General features: G+C 42.6%; 1 protein-coding gene and 1 long non-coding RNA gene across 3 annotated transcripts in view; one reads left to right on the forward strand and one right to left on the reverse strand.

Annotated features, from left to right (window-relative positions):
• The window catches only part of VWA2 (von Willebrand factor A domain containing 2), an 80,594-nt gene extending 77,296 nt beyond the window's left edge, over positions 1–3,298 (reverse strand). For both annotated transcript variants that reach the window (XM_073354301.1, XM_073354299.1), the window contains exon 1: positions 3,174–3,298. The gene's annotated coding sequence lies outside the window, so the exon portion shown is untranslated. The remainder of the gene's footprint in view (positions 1–3,173) is intronic.
• Positions 2,737–11,254, forward strand: LOC140915020 (uncharacterized). The gene is made up of 2 exons (XR_012160072.1): positions 2,737–2,863; positions 8,873–11,254. It is a non-coding gene; the product is annotated as an uncharacterized lncRNA (long non-coding RNA).
• Positions 11,255–14,227: the final 2,973 nt, after the last annotated feature.

The following is a 14,227-nucleotide window of genomic DNA, read 5'->3' on the forward strand; positions in this document are numbered from 1 at the left end:
TGATTACAGAGCCATTGGCCATTATCTTTGAAAACTCGTGGTGATCAGGGGAGGTCCCAGACGACTGGAAAAAGGCAAATATGGTGCCCATCTTTAAAAAAGGGAAGAAGGAGAATCCGGGGAACTACAGACCAGGCAGCCTCACCTCAGTCCCTGAAAAAATCATGAAGCAGGTCCTCAAGGACTCCATTTTGAAGCACTTGGAGGAGAGGAAGGTGATCAGGAACAGGCAACATGGATTCACCAAGGGCAAGTCATGCCTGACCAACCTGACTGCCTTCTATGGTGAGATAACTGGCTCTGTGGATATGGGGAAAGCAGTGGATGTGATATATCTTGACTTTAGCAAAGCTTTTAATACGCTCTCTCACAGTATTCTTGCCAGCAAGTTAAAAAAATATGGACTGGATGAATGGACTGTAAGGTGGATAGAAAGCTGGCTAGATCATCAGGCTCAACGAGTAGTGATCAACGGCTCGATGTCTAGTTGTTAGCTGGTATCAAGCGGAGTGCCCCAGGGGTCGGTCCTGGGGCTGGTTTTGTTCAACACCTTCATTAATGATCTGGATGAGGAGATGGATTGCACCTTCAGCAAGTTGTAGATGACACTAAGCTGGAGGGAGAGGTAGATATGCTGGAAGGTAGAGATAGGGTCCAGAGTGACCTAGACATATTGGAGGATTGGGCCAAAAGAAATCTGACGAGGTTCAACAAGGACAGTTGCAGACACCTGCATTTAAGACGGAAGAATCCCATGCACTGCTACAGGCTGGGGACCAACTAGCTAAGCGGGAGTTCTGCGGAAAAGGACATGGGGATTACAGTGGATGAGAAGCTGGATATGAGGCAGCAGTGTGCCCTTGTTGCCAAGAAGGCTAAGAGCATATTGGGCTGCGTTAGTAGGATCATTGCCAGCAGATCGAGGGAAGTGATTATTCCCCTCTATTCGGCCCACATCTGGTGTACTGCATCCAGTTTTGGGGGCCCCACTACAGAAAGGATGTGGACAAATTGGACAGAGTCCAGCATAGGGCAACAAAAATGATTAAGGGGCTGGAGCACATGACTTATTACAAGAGGCTGAGGGAATTGGGCTTATTTAGTCTACAGAAGAGAAGAGTGAGGGGAGATTTGATAGCAGCCTTCAAATATCTGAAGGGAGGGTTCCAGAGAGGATTGAGCTAGGCTGTTCTCAGTGGTGGCAGATGACAAAACCAAGAAGCAATGGTCTCAAGTTGCAGTGGGGGAGGTCTAGGTTGGATATTAGGAAAAGCTATTTCACTAGGAGGGTGGTGAAGCACTGGAATCTCCATCCTTAGAGGCTTTTAAAGGCCAGCTTGATAAAGCCCTGGCTGGGATGATTTAGTTGGGGTTGGTCCTGCTTTGAGCAGGGGGTTGGACTAGATGACCTCCTGAGGTCTCTTCCAACCTCTCACCTCCTATGATTTTATGATTGTAAGCTACTGACAATCATAGTAGGGATCTTATTATTTTTTAGCACAGTGTAACTACTATATAGTGCCATGTATCCTCTCAATAAAATACTATTCAGTTCATAGACTGCAATATTGTGTTTTATGGACTACAACTCTCAATTCTAATTTTGTGGATAAAGTTTTAAGACTTATTACAAACAGTATTAAAAACAGCATTAATATAACTAGGTCTCGTCAAAATAAAATCACAAGCTAGATCTTTAGCTGTTGTAAATCAACATGGCTCCATTAAATTTAATGGATCTATGCCAATTTACACCCAGTGAAGAGGTAACCCATGTCTGTATGGTGAACAATGCCAAGACAAATTGCAATTGGGAATACATACGTGTAGAACTACTTTATAAACTAGAGGTACTAAAAATCACCCACTAACTGTATTAGTGAGCTGTAGCTCACGAAAGCTCATGCTCAAATAAATTGGTTAGTCTCTAAGGTGCCACAAGTACTCCTTTTCTTTTTACTTCTACCTGAAGTTCTAGTATTTTACAATCTACACTTGTGCACCATACTATTCCTATATATTATGTTGCCGACTATTTAGCCTTGCACAACTCTGCAAGAAAATACTTTGATCTACATGTTTTGCCAAAATAATGCAGGGTACTGAACTAGCCCACTATCAGGAAGAAAAATGGAGCTAGATAAATTTCAGAGTAGCAGCCGCGTTAGTCTGTACCCGCAAAAAGAAAAGGAGGACTTGTGGCACCTTAGAGACTAATTTATTTGAGCATGAGCTTTCGTGAGCTACAGCTCACTGCATCGGATGCATTCAGTGGAAAACTGAACGCATCCGATGAAGTGAGCTGTAGCCCACGAAAGCTTCTGCTCAAATAAATTTGTTGGAGCTGGATAACAACAGAACAGTCTGGTTGCAGCTTCATGTATTCCAGGTGTGTTTGGCTTAACAGAACCCAAACTGTGGAAAAATCCATGAAGGAGGGGAGAGAAATCTAACTTCAATTTGCTTTTTCCCCCATATATACAATACGCCCAGAACCCAGGGCAAGGAGCATGCTCGAAATACGCTGATCTATACCGTACAGCATTGCGCCAGGACACAATGTCCGGGTGGAGTTTCTTCTAACCTGTACGTTGAGTGAGAATTTCTGCTATCCTTCTTGCGGTGGGTACATTTCTGCCCGTGCCCGTGCCCTCCCCCCTCTCTCGGGGGCTAAACGCCCTCACTAGTTTCGGAAGTCCGCCAAACTCCCGCCCGGCGCGTGGGGACACCGAGCAGCCTGCAGCCGCCCCAGCAAAGCGGCAGAGCTCGCTGGAGCCAAGCGATCCGGCCCTGGCTCACCTTACAGAGAAGGGACCCATGTGCCGCACGCACCCACCCAGGAAGCCGGCACGTCTCCCGCCAGGCAGGTACCGAGGCAGACAAGGGGGACAGGGATTTGCCCGGGTCACGCCGCCCTGGGTCGGGAGAAGAGCCTTCGTGCCAGACAAATACCCCCCTCATTGACCCCCCCGCCCCCGCCGGGCTTGCGGGCAGGGCCCCCACGCGCCCCAATCCCGGGTCTTTTGCCTGCTCAGCCCCAGCAGCTGCACCCAGAGGGGAGGCTCCAGCCTTTTGTCACCGGCGGCGGGGCGGGTGCAGCACCTCTGCCCAGACACCGGTTCTAGTGCAGGTAAGGGGGGGGGGAGGGGAGACGCCAGACGCTTGTAATTTACCAAGTCCGCCGCGCTTGCCCGCGGCGTCCCCGATCGCCACGGCTCCGCTCCCTGGGGAAGCTAATGGGCAGCGACCCGTCCGACGGAGGCGCGGGGGAGCTGAACGCAGCTCCCGCTGGTTATGCCGCTTGCAGGTTCGGAAGCGCGGCGCTGCCTTCCCCCGGCCCTCCCTCTTCTCTGCTGCAGGGGGCGCTGCGGCGCAGGCCGAGGGGGCAGGTGCTGCGCGGAGCCAAGTCAAGCCGGGGAGGGGTGGGAAAGAGAGATCTCTCCGGACTTTTCCACCAGCTGGGTCCGCAAAGCCAGGCCAGGGCCTGAGCACTGAGCAAACCACTCTCCGCCAGAGCCTCCTCCTTCCTGGCGGCTTTGGGCAGCCTAGTTTGAAATGCAGGTGCCTCTGAGCATGCAGAGGATGACCTCCAGTGCAGGGCTTCACTACCCAGAGACTCAGGGACCTTTGAAGTATGAAATGCAGGGCAGGCCTGGTAACAAACAACTGCACCCCAGGGCAGGGGGAATGGGGCAGCAAGGGCTGTCTTAAATGCCTCCCTTGCATCCAAATTCAAATAAATGTGAAGAGTAGTCGATTGTATCAAATATCAGTAAAAATGGGTATTTTCCGGTCCCACTGGCCCAGGGATTAGAAGCACAGTTGCCAGTAAATAAGCACCCCGACTTTCACAATAAGTCAAAAATCAAGGCCAAAACAAGCCAATCCCTAAGAACCCCAACACTCTATGTGACTAGATCCCCTCGGCCTGCAGGCTGGGACTGTGGTGGGCCTGCTGTGCACCCCTGATTCTCTCCCCTCCTTGCCTCTGCTTGCCCCCCCAGGAGCTGATAAAAAAAATAGAAGCAACAGGTTACAACAAGCAAAAAACTAGCCAACAAGCAACTCACAAGACAACTAAGCCAAAACCAAGCCCAATTTCTATGGGGTTTTTTGCTGGTTTGGCATGTCTGATCAGAACTAGGATGTCAAGCTTGTTTCACTGGTTTCTGACTCTTTTCTCTGGTGGTTCCTCTGTCCTCTCCCCTAGCCTGCACTGGATTTGGCATGGCTGTAGAGCTCTTGCAATGCAAAACACTTGTAGAATAAGGACTGTACTGGTTAAATCCAGAGCCAGTCTGTTGTGCTGGCTCCGTGTGCCACCCTTGCTTACTTCTCATTCAGTGTCTCACACACTAATCCATGTGTTCATCAGCAAGCCGTAAGGGAAGAAGTTACAATTTGCAGAAGGGACATCATCAGTCATTGGCTAGCAGAGCAAAGTTGGTAGGCTGATAAACTGATACAGCCACAGAAAAATCATGGTCTCCCTCTCCCTCTGCAACAAAGCAGTGCAGTGCTCATTCCACTGTGCTTAGTGGCCCTAACCCAGAGGTAGCCAACCTGTGGCTCCGGAGCCACATGCAGCTCCTTGTATGGGTGCTGCTTCCGGGGCTGGAGCTACAGCCATTACCTTTCCACTGTGCCAGGGGGTGCTCATTGCTCAACCCTGGCTCTGCCCCAGGCCCTGCCCCCACGGCCCCGGCCCCTGTCCCCAAGCCTGCCATGGCCTTGGTCCTCCCCCACAGAGGCTCCTGCACATGCGAAACAGCTGATTGCAGCAGGCGGGAGGTGCTGACTGGCAGGAGGCGGGGGGATGCTGGAGCTGATGGGGGCTGCTGACATATTACTGTGGCTCTTTGGCAATGTACATTGGTAAATTCTGGCTCTTTCTCAGGCTCAGGTTGGCCACCCCTGCTCTAACCCATCTGGGGAGATTTGTTCCCAACTCTCTTTCCTACTCTTCAAGTTATTATAACTTGGAGGATACACCCAACAATTGGACCACCCCTTTTCCTGTACATCAAAGCTCTCAGTCTGTCCCTTCCACATTCCCTTAAACCCTATTCCTTTTCAGAAGTGCTCTCCTCAATACAATTTACTCCCATTTTTGTATCTCACCGTTACACTTTGGATTATGTTCCTCTAAATTATAATATGATTCTGAACTATGTGCAAGTCTGTCTGCCCTCACTCCAACATGTGTTTGTGTCCTGATACCACATAACTTTAGGGGTTCTACTATCACAGTTTATGTCAGCAAATGACTGAGCTGTTAGTTTAATAAGGCACTGGCTCCTCCAACTCACCAGTCCCATGTTAAGATTAATATATTTTCAATTTAGGTGGAAAATTTTAAATATCAGTTTTATATTTCACTGTTTTTACATTTCTCTCAATGTAGCCATTAAAAACCGGAGAGGACAATTTAATTGTTTATAGTCCATTTCATTATCACGTTCTCATGCCTAGCACCCTGCAGCAATAGCAGGGTGTGAACACTACAGAACATTTGGTTTAATTTCCCAAAGAGAGTTTCAACATTCAAAAGTTTAGGAAACACTGCCTTCAGCCATGTTCAAAGATCACTCATGTTTTTGTATTAAGCTAGCAACTGATCTAGATGATAATTTTCAACACTCTTAAGGTACCTTGGCTTTACATTTAGAGAACGGAATTAGCCCTTAAGGTTGAAATGAAACAAACCCACACAGTAGAATATATTTAAAGCTAAAGTATCCAAGATTGTCTTCATGTACCAGAACAGCTTACAAAGTCCTCTATTAGAATGCCCTGCACTATGGTCTAAAACTTGTATGATAGCAGTGGAAGAGAAAATGTACGTACAGCTCAGCTGTGGCAATGGTTCACAATGGGCTCTGGAATCAGGCTGTTTCTTCAGCCTGCTGTATGACAAACAGCATGCAAAGTAGCAGCAGTCGACTGTGTCAAAGCAGACTGAGAATACAGCATTGATCTGATGAGCAGCAATTCCTCTTGGGCACTGAGTTGCCCCATTTTCCCAGTTGAACCTGCAGCCTCTGCAGCTCAGGGACACTATGTCAGATGAAGAAGGCATACTGAAGGCATACGGAAATTTAGAGGATGACAACACCACAGAAAGAAACAGATGGGGTCTAAAAGAAAGTATGTTACCTCACGTTAATAAAAAAAAGGAAAGAGTCCTGCCAGAGCAAGGATGAATTCCAGTGTCAAAATAAAGGCAAGACATCATCTAGAGAAGAAATAATGCACTGTTCTGGGAGCCAGGAAGTGCCTGAATAAAATTTTTTGGATAAAACTTTGCCAAAAAACAAAAAAACAAAAAAAACCAAACACGCAGTCAGGTCAACTGGAACATTTGGCAACTTTGTATTGAATTTACCACAGTTTTGGTCAAAACAAAATCAGAAAACTCAAAAGATTTAATTTTTCCAATTCGAAACAACTTTTCATTTAAAAATTTACTTTGTTTTATATAAAAAAGGTAAAGAAATAACCTCAACAATTCAACAAAAAATTGTTTAACCCAAAACAATTGTAAAATTATTTTTGATTTGGCCACTGAACAGAAAAATTGGTTATTCGCACACCCTTAGTCCTGAGTTCTTTTGCTAAACTATGGTACTGACTTGTTTTGTGACTTTGACCAAGTCACTTCATCTCATCCTCACTTCATCTATGGGTTAAAATGGGGTTAACACCTACCTAGTAAACAAAGGAGCTATGCAGATTCATTAGTTAATATCTGCAGAGCACAGTAAGCCTATCTAAAGTACGCCTACTGTTCCACTGGGTGACAATGAATCAAGAAAGAACAAAGAATGTGCATTAGACAAAACTTTTTCACAATCATAAATGTCTTCCTTTTAAGCGTCCCACAGTCTAGTAAGACCTGACTGCAAAATTTATTGAGAAGATGTAGCAATGTTAATTCTTGTGTTCCAGAGCTGTTGAAACAGAGTGGAACTTGGCTGTGCTCTTCTTTACATCCACAAGCAACGTACAATCTACTTTTTAACAGGAGTTTGTTTGCTTCACGTAGAAGCAGTTAACTATTCTATTTCTATGCCAATTCTCCCTTTAATAAAATACCTGAAGGAAAATGCTCCAAAATAGAGCTGATTGGACAAAAGTGTATTTTCCATGAACTTTTTCAAATTAAATCAAAGTCTCAATCTGTTGGATTTTAGTGGAGTTTTTCAGCTTTTTAACAAAAGATTAATATTTCTCTATTTTCTCCTCCCTTCTCTCTCCCCTCTTCATTCCCCTGCAAAAAAAGAGGAAGAGAAGGTAGAGAAAATATTTTGAGTTTTCTATAACTAAAACTGAAAATTGACCAAAATGGCAGTTTCAGTTGAAAAGCTACTTTCAAGTAAATTTCAACCAACACAACTCTAGAAATCAGATCAGATCTACATCCCTTATTTAAAGCTTTCACATCCCTGCAAAGGTTGCTTCATTTGAGGAAGGGTGGTGTGTCTACTCTTACAAGTAATTTCAGACGGTCACCATGCCCATCTCTTTAATAATGGAGGTCTGATTATAGCTTCTCTTGGACAATATGCTGCTGCTCTTGGATCAGCTGATTGTGGTTACCTACAGTAGACTACAGGGTAATATCTGATCTAAAAATCAATGGCAGATTTAGCATCACCTTAAGGGGGAGCAGGATCCAGTCTTCTACAGTTCACTACATTACAGGACCTTTCCATGTTCCTAAGACCAACAACTTCAGTACACTTTTAATACTGAAATAATTATAAACCGTCTTATCCCTCCCCACCCCCGCCCTTCTCTAAGAATATACTGGGATCTATTTAAGTGTATTAGCAAATTTATTCCAGTAGCAGGAGCTATATTTAATAGGCAGTGGATTCCATTACTAGATCAAATCCTCCTTATTCTGTTTTCTTTTCTGGGTATTTTAGGATTAAACTGTTTTTAATTGACAATTCCAATGACTGATTACTTTTCACCTCCTGGATCTATTTAATACCTTACCCTATAGTGGAGGGGAAACTGATTTTAGTTTTAGGAATAGGTTTCAGGGCTCACTGAATTCTTCAAAGGAGCAATACATAAAATGGTAAAGTCCACAAGAAACTCTACACCTCACGCCTACAACAGGTGAGTGAATTTGAGCCATAAGTATACAAAATTAGGGATATCTTTCATTTTCCCCACCTTTTAAAATATTAATACAAATACTAAACTAATACTTGGCATTCAACTAACTTTTCAAAAATGCTATTTTACAGATTAGTCACTGCAATGTACACCAGAGGTAGGTCTCAACCTTTTACAAATGGGGAAACTGAGGCAGATGGGTAAAGGCACTTGCCCAAGGACAGAGGGTGTATCACAGGCTGGAACCAAACACTGAAAATTGGGAATCCCTGGCATCCATATATCTTATATGATACAGTTTAAATGCTGCCAGGGAGAAGTCAATTAGCAAGTAAGCTCCATTTACTAGAAGAAATCATCAATTTGGGATCACTTTAAAAAAAAAAAAAGTCTCAGACTCAGTGTTCTCATCTGTAAAATAGGGACGATACCTACTACCACTCATGGGCCCTAGTGAATAATATGCTCCTATTATAGGAAGCACTATACTAACACATAAAAGACAATTCTTGACTGAAGATTTTACGGTTTAAATCACTGTCCACAACTAATTTTTGTCTGAAATTAAATAATGAACTATTTGAATCATCGCCATCACTTTAAAATGCTTCTCTTCTTCCGTCTCTCCCACGCCCCCCCAGCTGCTAGGCCTGCTCCAGATTCTTCAGCACATCACACGTACCATTTTCTTTTTAAGTGGGAGATTAACAAACTCCTTGTGCCCTCTTTGGTTCCCACACAGGACATACAGTGGAATACATCTTACCGGGCCACTTACAGGACCAGCAAAAATTGACTGCTGGGAGCAGAAGCAATATCTGAAAGAGGAACAAAAACTGTAGGATTATGGCAGCAGTGCTCTCTCTATCCTGTGTAAAGCCACACCCTGGAGCTGGTAATACTCCTTACAAAAGACATATTCAAGAGAGTCACAGTCCTTTGTTTAGGAGAAAGGACAAGAGGAGTTTAATAAAGAACTAAATTTATTGCAAGCGGAAAAACCCCTTAGTGAAGAACTAGACACTACAAAAATAATGCACAAGAAAGAAAATAATGAAAGAAAAACAGATTGTATAGGGGAGGAAGAAACTGAAGAGAGGAAGAAAATATGGAGGCAAGATAAAAAGGTTTAAGAAAAACTGTGAGACATTTAAACAAAGACTGTGAAGCAAATTATACTGAAGGGCCACTTCATTCACCATTGAAATGCAATTACCTCAGTCCCAACTGTTTGACAGTACACAATACTGCACAGTTTAGAACTGAAACAGTGACTGTCTTCCTCCATTTGAATTCGGAGGGGGGAAATACATGTAAGTGGAAAGCAATTACCTGAGTTATTTGCCCAAAACACTAGAGTTAACACCTCTGCTTTTCAAAGAAAGATATTACTATGGAAACTCTCATAAGCACAAGTGTCCAGGACCAGGGTTTTGTGTCTAGCAGGACATGTAACTCCATGGTGCCCCAGTGGTAAGAAAAGTAGATGGCACCTTCCTTAAGTCACCAGTGAAATACCACCACTTATTGGAAAATTCCTATTCAGATACTGACATGGCGTGAGACTGGTCTGATTGCAAGATCCAATGAAAACAGCACAAAGCGTTACAGCGCAGACAAGGTTTAAGACAAGAGAAGGCCTGTTGAAAGAAAATATGGTCTCGTGACTTGTGTTGAAGGCACTTGACTGGGACTTGGGTGCCCACAACTGTTACTTAGAATGTTGGCATCTTCTCCGATTTTAGATGGAGACCCTGCTAGCTAGCTTAATATACATTTTAAGACTGTATTGCCCTCCTTTTTCTCCTCTTTCTCCCTCCGCAGTAGAACTGGTTTTATTTTTGTTTTCTAATGAGTCTGGTATTGTTCACCTGTGTACTAAGGGTAGAAACTTATAAATGCATAAAGAGTAATAACAACATACAATTGATTGGATACAATATTATGCCTTGCAACATTAAGATAGCAATTCACTCCTTTTCCACAAATGTACAATAGACAGCCTAAAATTTTCAAATACTGTACAGTAGGAAATGTTAACAACTTTTACAAAAAACACCACAGCATACAGTTTACCGCAGACATTGCCTAACAACCAAATGCCATCCATGAGTTACTTACTGATAGCCAACCAGTCATGGAATCTCTGACCGGCTACACCCCACATTCTAACTCCCTTTCTGGAAACATGTATGGTTTGGTATCTGGAGTTCACACAATAATACCATGAGACTTTAGACTGTAACTACTGCAATTCAACAGCAGCTCAACTTTGATCTCCCATTTTATTTGATAACTACCCTTGTATGTTTTTTCATATTGTTGTGTTGGACAATACATTAGTACCCAGAGTGAGACAGAGGTCCATTTGTGATGCACTACTTTGTGCCAGTAACTCGTCAGGCCTGGCATGCTCACTGCACCTAACACACTGTTGTCAGGATATGTACCCAATAGGGGACATGTAGCATATCACTGAAAAACTAACACCACACCGGTCTCTAATATTCTTGCATGATGTATGTATGAAGTGTGCACAAAGTTATGGATATGTTCTTAATATGTTTGGCAAGCAATGCATAATCACAGGGAAGGACTACACTACAGCGGGGATCGACGCTCTGAGACCAAATCACCAACAGTCGATTTAGCAGGCCTAATAAAGACCTACCAAATCAACTGTAGATCTCTCTCCAGTCGACCCCTGTATTCTACCTTTGAGGAGAAGAGTAAGGTAATTCAACAGGAGACTTTCTCCTGTCGACCCCCCACGATAAATCAACCTAAGATACATCGACTTCAGCTACATTATTTACGTAGCTGGAGTTGAATAGCATAGGTCGACTTACCACGGTAGTGTAGACATAGTCATAGCTAATAATCAAGGGACAAGACAACATAGTGTCAACACCCCAGCAGGAAAATTTGGGCTATAAAGATGAGGGTCTGGAATTCAACTACAATAATATTGTATACAATTGGTTGTATTATAAAAGTGCATCAAGTAAGGTCTATTATGAAAGACTAACACAATGAAATGTATGCACTAACACTATATGAGAAATTATAAATACTCACTAACATTATGCTTTGAAGTCTGTGAATAAAAGGTATTTGAACCATGCAGGTCATGTGTAGTTGATATACGGGTACTATCCCAGACAGAGGGAGGGAAGGAGGTTATCAATCTCCAACAAAATTCAGCAAGGTGTGACAAAAACAATGGAAGACCCATTTACATACAAATCAGCAGGAGGATGGGTCCACAGAAAGGGAAGAACAGCATGAGATGATCCTGAGTCTAGGGACAAAGCAGTGAATTTAGAGAAATATAAAGAGATAGAAGAAGCCATCTTGGCATCCATCACGGGACATACACAAGGGGCCAGAGCTCTTGCAAGCTGAGAAAGATGGGTCCTTCAGCCAATGGGGTTGTAGTTTCTGGGAACGGAATATGGGTGAGAAACCTGCTGATGCAAAGATCTTTCACTTAGGAAAACAAGGTAAAGTAGCACCTTGTACTTCGGTGGAAAGTCCTGACTGAAAGTCAGTATGTATGTAAAGAGAAAGATTGGTAAGAAATCTACCTTGAACCAAGGCTGTAGCTTGTTAAGTCTTAGCCACTAGCAAGCGTATTTTTACTTTTGTTGGTTTGTAACCCATTTTAACTTTATTCTTTCTACTTCGGTTAAGTGATACCATGTCCTTTGTTAATAAACCTGTTTTATTTCTTACACTCAACCAACTCAGTGCTGAGCTTGAAGAGAAGGGTGAATTTACCCCAGTTAATAAGCCGAAATGTGCTTTTGTCTCTTTAGAACAAACCACCCTTATTAATCCTCTGAATGTTTCTGGAGACGGCTGGATGTTTTCAGGCAGACAGTTTTGAGGAAATTCAGAACAGGCGGTGTGTTGGGGTCACTTGCTTAATAGTAACCAAAGCTGGTGGAGACAAGAGTGTGGCAGTGGTGCTGTAGGCAGGCTGCTGGATTCAGAGTTGCTGAACAGACACACAGACACTCAGTGCATGCTTGTATGCTGGCTGGGAGTGTCCAGGCTGGGAGCTACAGCCGCAGAGGATTTTAAGGCAGTCAGGGTTACAGGACAAGTGGCAACAACTTCTCATTGGTCTGAGTCACACCCCAAAACGTGACACCCATATTTGTAAAACACACATGGTATTAATTTAAAAAATAAAATAGATTTCAGCTTATTTTAAACCTTCTGAGTCTTTCTATGCTGTGCCATCAGCAATACTGTACTTAGATGAGCCTGGGTGATCACAACATGAAAGTATCACAATCTGCTATTAACTGAGGTCCTATTTTGTGACAAGCGCTTTCTACATACCAACTTGCACCAGCAGTTTAACAAATATTTTTTGAAGTCAGTTTAGTTAAACTCATGCAAACCCCTATGTGGATACATTTAAACTGAGTTACAACTGACCTGTGATCAATTTAGCTTTAATCAATAAGGAATAGATTAAGTCAACTGATTGTGTCCACACAGGAGTTTGCAACTGTAACTAAAACTACTTAAAATAATTTTGCTTAAACATATACAACTTGTGTTTAGACAAGGCCTCCAATTTTGGAACTTAAGCTGTTCTGCCTGTGTGTTGTGTTTTAGCTATATAGCTTAATTCAGCCCCCTAGGGACAGAGATAACATCTTCCTTTATAATAGGTCTAGTACTGAGCACATTGACAACTCAAATAATTTTGGGGATTTCATTAGAAACACTACCTTGGGATTATATTAACACCTGACATCTATACATCAATGACATTTTAGAGATTGCAACAGAAACCTATGAATTTCCTTCCTATATTAATATTCCTAGCAATCATTAATGGGGTTCTCTTTTGCCAGGAGAGGGAAAACAGGGGCTTTTCAGCATTTCAACATGGAACCCAGAATATAAAAGCCACAGCCTCTTTAGTCCGCTTCAAACGATGTGGTAAAATTCAGATGGATACAAATCTTTTAGATTGAAGATGGACAGTTTCAAATTTTGAAGGAGATATAGGCTGCATTTAAAGGACAAAATGATAGTTTTAATATACTCTCAACATTGGCATTCAGGTTAACTCCATTCTGTCTCAATTTCCAAATAACCCATTTGTGATATGCAAATTTGATGGTAAAAATATAAATAAAAATAAATCCAGAGACACAGAGACACATTCTGCCTTTGGATGTGTGCATATAAATTCCTATTGACTTCAAAGAGAATTGCATTCAGTGGCAAAATTTAGCCCTTAATGATGTAAACACCAATTTTGGAGAGAAAAAGGCAAGGGCTTAATTTTCAACAGATTAACTCCGTACAAATGAAAAGAAATCTAGACCGTGAAATAGCTTTATTACTCCTGGTAACATACAAAGTATGTGCAGCGTTTCAAGATTGATCTTTGAAATACAACAAAAATGTAGCATCCTCAAATTTAAAGCCGAGCAAAGTTTAAATAAGGTGACAATAGTATGAAATGTACAATTTGTTCACACCACGCTTACATATTACCTGCATCCGGCAGCTCAATAAATACAAAATCATGTGAGGAACAAGCTTAAGTTCACACTGGTGCCACACAATCATGAAAGGGGGAAAAAGACCGTTTCCAAACTTTGAAAAGCCTTCATGGATAAAACTATGATGCTTCAGCAAGTGGGATTTTACATAAAAAAGCACTGGAACAGAACCATTTACGAGGAAAGATTGTAATTCAAAACTCATATATTCAGTATTAATTGTACAGTCTCTCCGTATACAGTCCCATACATTTCAAAATTAACTTGCCGTTATCTTTGTACTATACAAAAGAGAAATAGAAAAACAAACTACAGTGCTAGAGGGACCTCACAGTACTGGAGAGCCTGTAACCTGCGTGAGAAAATATGAACTAACAGATGTTCGGATTGTTAAACGAACAAAAAGGTTGAAGAGAGAGTGGGCACTGTAAATCTGAACAGAATGGTCTAGCATGTCTTATCTGTAGTAGGAGGGAAGTAGTGGTTAGAACACAACCATGAGTCACGAGACTTGGGTTCTAGCCCTAATTTTGCCACAGATTGGCTGTGTGATTTTGGGCAAG

This window comes from Lepidochelys kempii, chromosome 7 (genome assembly GCF_965140265.1).
Source record: "Lepidochelys kempii isolate rLepKem1 chromosome 7, rLepKem1.hap2, whole genome shotgun sequence".
Lineage (NCBI taxonomy): Eukaryota > Metazoa > Chordata > Testudines > Cheloniidae > Lepidochelys > Lepidochelys kempii.